Source organism: Clarias gariepinus, chromosome 14 (assembly GCF_024256425.1).
Source record: "Clarias gariepinus isolate MV-2021 ecotype Netherlands chromosome 14, CGAR_prim_01v2, whole genome shotgun sequence".
NCBI lineage: Eukaryota > Metazoa > Chordata > Actinopteri > Siluriformes > Clariidae > Clarias > Clarias gariepinus.
Window position 1 is genome coordinate 31,109,125 of NC_071113.1, and position 6,000 is coordinate 31,115,124.

Below are 6,000 nucleotides of genomic sequence, written 5' to 3' on the forward strand. Positions count from 1 at the left end.
GTTGCTTTTTGATCCTTCAGGCGCTGAACAGAAGGGAAGATCAATATCGCTCTACGCTTTTTGTTGGTGTGCGGCATTTTGCGATGATCCCTAAATCATTCGTTGTGCCGTAGAGAATAATGGTGTTTATGCTTTTAAACATGTATAATTTAAGGCGGATGTAGCTTAAAGACAATGTAGAGAGGAAATATATGTGGGTATCTTATTCGCGGGTTTATTTACGCAGCTATTGAATTCGGAGATGCGAATATCAAACTAACTTTACCGCGGATACAAACAGGTGTTAAAATGCCCCCTGCCACGGATTGCCCCCCTACATAATCTCTATCAAATATTGTATTAGGACATACATTCAAAGGTTTATTATTATCGAATATATTATTACTATTATAATTAACCCTTAGGCACGTGACACACTTCGAGACGATTAATACAAATCCCCCAAAATGATTATTTTATGGCACATTTATTCTGCAGGGGTTTGTTAATGTACAAATAACAAATTATGTATCACAAATTACACTAAATAAATATTGTTTGTGGTGAAAAATTACAGGAAACGATTTTTATTATAAAATAAGCAATATAAACATATACATGTGGTATATGAAAAAATATATATAATTTATATATTTTTCCCCCTATACAACCTTTTTTTTAATATTGCTTACTTTATAATTGAATTCATTTGTTATAATTTGTAATTTGTAAACCATAAACCTATGAATTTAGGTAGGCAATCCGTGGCCTAGGTCGGGGGCATTTTAGACCATAACACAGTAGCGTACTGTATGTAGTGAGCATAATAACATCAATGGATACATTTGTTACATGGACCACAAAAAAGCAGGTGATTCAGCCCCATCAGCCTAATCAACCAAAAATCCAGCCGAAAGGAAAACATGATGAAGCCTATGTTGCGCTTAGATTCATGGTGGGGATGGGGGCAGAGGAGAGACCTTTGTGTGTTTTGTGTCTTAAACCGCTGGCAGCAGACAGCATGAGACAAAGTAGGCAGACACTTATCGACAACACACCCCAGTCACGTTAATAAGCCACTTAACTTTTTTGAAAGAAAGCTCTAGATAAGTGACAAAGTAAGCCTGTTATAACAATTGCACGTGTATTTTATCTGTTTTAAACTTGGTGTTATTTGATTTTACTGGTTTATAAATTGATTTTTCAATAAATAGTACACTTGGCCGTTTTCGTTATCATTTTGTTGACAAGTGGGGCTTGACAGAAAATGTTTGAGAATCACTGCTCTAACGGAAACATGCATCGGAATTTATTTGTACTTTTTTCTAAGGTAAAGTGCAGGTAATTTTTTTTTATTTTTACTTTATATTTTTTATTATTTTCATGTTTATTTTTTTGGGTTGTGAAACAAAAAATCTCAGTTTTCATTATTCCTTGTGGGAGAATTTTGCTTTGATTCACGAGTATTTTGATATACAAGCACACTTCCAGAACAAATTATGCTCACAATCCAAGGGTTCACTGTACTTTAGGTTATTGCTGCTAAACTATTGAATCAGGGGTACTCAGTATTGCCCACATAATTCTTTCTCTTTGAGTAAATTTTTGTTAAATAAATAATTCCACTGTGTAAAAAAAAATATACGGTACATCTGAGGCTGTATTTGCCGAATACTGAGATCTGCAACAGTCAAACAAACAATGAATTGTTTATATTATGTTTTAACATCATTCAACATAACATAAAAGTGGGGTTACTAACTTTTATACATGCCTGTATGTTATTGTCTGGGTTTGTAATGTGGATATGAGACTGTGCCATATTCTAGATATATTGTGCAAAGTCAAAGCAAACTTTTGCTTGTACAGAATAACAGAACACAGTTCTGAGAGTAAAAACTTCCTTTATTTCTCTATATAATCCCCTGATACAGTATTGCACTTTTCCCAGTGTGAAAGTTGGGTAGTCGAAAGTTTTCTTAGTACGCCGGCGCCGTGATCTGTCTGACTGTCTGATTTATGTCTGAAACACTGGCCTACCAGAAACTCCTCTAATGTCCCAAACATGTGAAAATGTTTTGGAGTGAGGTCAGGGCTGTACGGGGGGCGGGGCAATAATTCCCAGTTTAGTTCCTGTAACATACAAGAAGTGTTAGTGAATATCTAACAAATAAGGGTGAGGGTGTACATTATTTTTCCTTTGATTGATTATGGTTGTGAGTTCAGCCGGTGAAATGGGGTTCCACCTAGATGTAATCTCAGGAGGTCAACAATCTTAACGGGACCCTGGGGAGAGCTGCGGAAAGAAGCCAAGGGATTGAGATCTCAGTGGAGATTCAGGATGATGGAGGGACTACAGTATACCTCACAGGTTTGAGGGGAAAATCTGGGAATCCCTCAGGAGGAGCTGAAACCAGTTTATGAGAACTGGGCTGACCTTCTCAGCCTGTTAGCACCACAACTCCCAGAGAGAAAAGTGAAAAGAAAATGATGAATAAAAGAAGGAACACATGAACCATCAAAGTATTGTTTTTGAGTTTTATTACATACATGAATCATAAGTTGCATAAATAAAAAACATAAATGCATGTCAAATCTTTTATGCATGTTATTGTAGGATGTGGGTTTGATTACAGTAGAAAATCACAATCACAAATATGATTCAATACATTTATACTTCTAAGAAACAAAAATGTTTATTAAAAAGCTTTAAAAAGGTCTTTGGTAAAGAAACTTTTGGAGATTTTATACAGACCTATAGTTTGTGTACTGTAGCTTTAGGTACAAATTCTTTTCACATATCACAGTATCATTTTTCACAGTATCATTTTACAGGGAGCAAAAACCAAGTATTCAATGTATTTATGAACAAAATAATCACAGTAGTAAATGTAATGTGTTTCCCAAATGTCGCATCAAATCAGATCAATGGCTGCAGTGCTAGTGAAGGTGACAAAGAGTCAATAAAAACTATGTAGATGTAATTAATCAAATTAATTAAAAAAGGAACTGAAAATCATCACATGACGTAACGTCCTGGCAGCACTCACACAGATTTACTTAAACCTGCAGATGTGAGTGAGTGAAAACAAACTGCATAGAGAGAGAGAGAGAGAGAGGTTGAGGTTTTAAATTCACTTTATTATTACAAATTAAGGAAGGGGACTATTTTACAATTTATATACTAATTTAAATACATACACACACACTTATACGTGCACCCATACACGATATTTAAACATACGTACTTTTTTTTTTTTTTATTATAAAGAAAAAAAAAAAAACCTGACCCTCCATCCCACTGTGGTGTTCGGATCTACGCAACACCCACCATCAGACGCAACACCCACCAACAACTCCAACTTAATTTTTCCTTTTATTTTAGGTTCAGTCATACAGTCTTATTTATAGTTTTTGGTTTGTTTAGATTCCGTCCATTTTTTCTTCCTCCTGAGTGTCAGTGGGTTTTTAAGATTTTTATTTATTTTTTGCCGCTTTTGCCTTTATTAATAACATTCTTACTAAATGGTTCTTTTTTAATTCCGGTATCTGTAGCTGGTCTAGTTCCTTGTCTCAATTCAAGTGTGTCACAGTAATAATGTACGCACAGCGCCGCGCTACCGTATGAAACGTACATTCACATCAACTACCAAACAGAGTTTTATCAGTAATCTCCCAGAGTTCCCAACTTCGATTAGATCACCGTCTGACCCCACAGAACTCGATCAGGCGACTGAATATTTAGAGTCGACATTTCGCTATACCTTAGATAATGTAGCTCCAGTTAAAAGAAAAATTATTAGAGATAAGAAACTTGCTCCCTGGTATAACGATCACACACGCACTTTAAAACAGACCGCTCGGAAATTAGAACGTAAATTGCGTTAGTATTTCAAATAGCATGGAAGGAGAGCATTCTGAACTATAGAAAAGCCCTTAGTGTAGCTAGATCAACATATCTCTCCACTCCTATAGAAAATAACAAAAATAATCCTAGATTTTTATTTAATGCTGTAGCCAAATTAACCAGAAATAAGACCACTGCAGAAATCTCCACAACAACGTCATGCAATAGTGAGGACTTCATGAACTTTATAAAATTGAGGTTTTGAAACCGAACAATGTAATTGATGCAGATGTTAATCTAGCCATGTCAGATCAGAACCTAGAATACTTTACTCCCCTTGAAGAGAATGAACTAATTTCACTCATCTCTTCTTCAAATTCATCAACCTGTATATTAGATCCTGTACCGACACATTTTCTTAAACAGATAGTACCAGCAATAACAGAACCCCTGTTGAGAATAATTAATTCTTCACTCAGCATTGGATATGTTCCAAATCTTTTAAATTAGCAGTTATCAAACCAATAATTAAGAAACCTGACCTCGACCCCTGTCAGCTGTCCAGTTACAGGCCAATATCAAACCTCCCCTTTATCTCTAAGATTCTGGAAAAGATAGTAGCGGAGCAGCTATGCTCATATACAGTATACATAGAAATGGCATACATGAACTGTATCAGTCAGGATTTAGGCCTCATCACAGCACAGAGACAGCACTCGTTAAAGTAGTAAATGACATCCTATTGGCCTCTGATCAGGGTTGTGTAACTATGCTTGTATTACTCGACCTCAGTGCAGCTTTTGACACCATTGATCACGCTATTCTTCTTCACAGATTAGAAAATGTAGTAGGAATTAAGGGTACAGCCCTCTCCTGGCTCAGATCCTATCTGACCCATCGTTATCAGTATGTAGACTTAAATGGTGATTATTCTGCATGCTCTCTAGTGGAGTTTGGCGTTCCGCAGGGTTCAGTTTTAGGTCCACTGCTTTTTTCCGTTTACATGCTTCCTCTGGGCAACATAATCCGTAAGCATGATATTAGTTTTCATTGTTATGCTGATGATGCACAGTTATATGTCTCAGCAAAACCTGATGAGAAAAAACAGCTTACTAAAATTGAGCAATGTGTGCAGGACATAAGAAATTGGATGCTAATTAACTTCCTTCTGCTAAATCCGGATAAGACAGAAGTTCTAGTCATAGGACCGCATACAGCTAGGAATAAAATTTTAGATCACACCGTAACTTTAGATGGCCTTTCTGTTCCATCAAATGCAACAGTGAAAGACCTTGGTGTGATTATTGATTCCAGCCTTTCATTTGAAGCACATGTAGATAATATTACCAGGATAGCATTCTTTCACCTCAGAAATATTGCCAGGATAAGAAATTTATTGTCGCTAAACGATGCAGAAAAACTAGTTCATGCTTTTATCACCTCTAGGTTGGACTATTGTAATGCCTTACTGTCTGGTTGTTCAGCTAGATGCATAAATAAGCTTCAGCTAGTCCAGAATGCAGCAGCGAGAGTCCTCACTAGAACCAGAAGATATGAGCACATCACCCCTATGTTATCTTCACTCCATTGGCTCCCTGTGAAATTTCGCATTGATTTTAAAATACTACTCTTGACATATAAAGCATTAAATGGTCTTGCGCCGCAGTACCTGAGCGAACTGCTAGTGTCTTACGATCCGCCACGCCTACTTCGATCAAAGGATGCAGGCTGCTTGTCAGTACCGCGTATTATGAAAAATACAGCTGGGGGCAGAGCTTTTTCTTACAAAGCCCCAAAGTTATGGAATAGTCTTCCAAATAGTGTTCGGGACTCAGACACAGTCTCAGTGTTTAAGTCCAGGCTAAAAACCTATTTATTTAGCCAAGCATTTTTATAAATAGATTTGCCATAGGTAAAGGAGCAGATCTGGGGGACTCATGGACGTAGAGTATTATGGTGAACTGGTATGTTTGGATGCTGTCTTCCTCACTCTCATTGATCACTCAGGTTTGCTGACGGTGAGGTGATTGTTTGCTTTACATCTCAGTTCCCCCTCATGTTTGTGTTTCCTTCTGGCTCCTCCCTTTTAGTTATGATGTCATAGTTAGTCCTGCCGGAGTCTCTGATTGCACTCTACAGTTAATATACATTCACATTATACATTGTGTGACTGT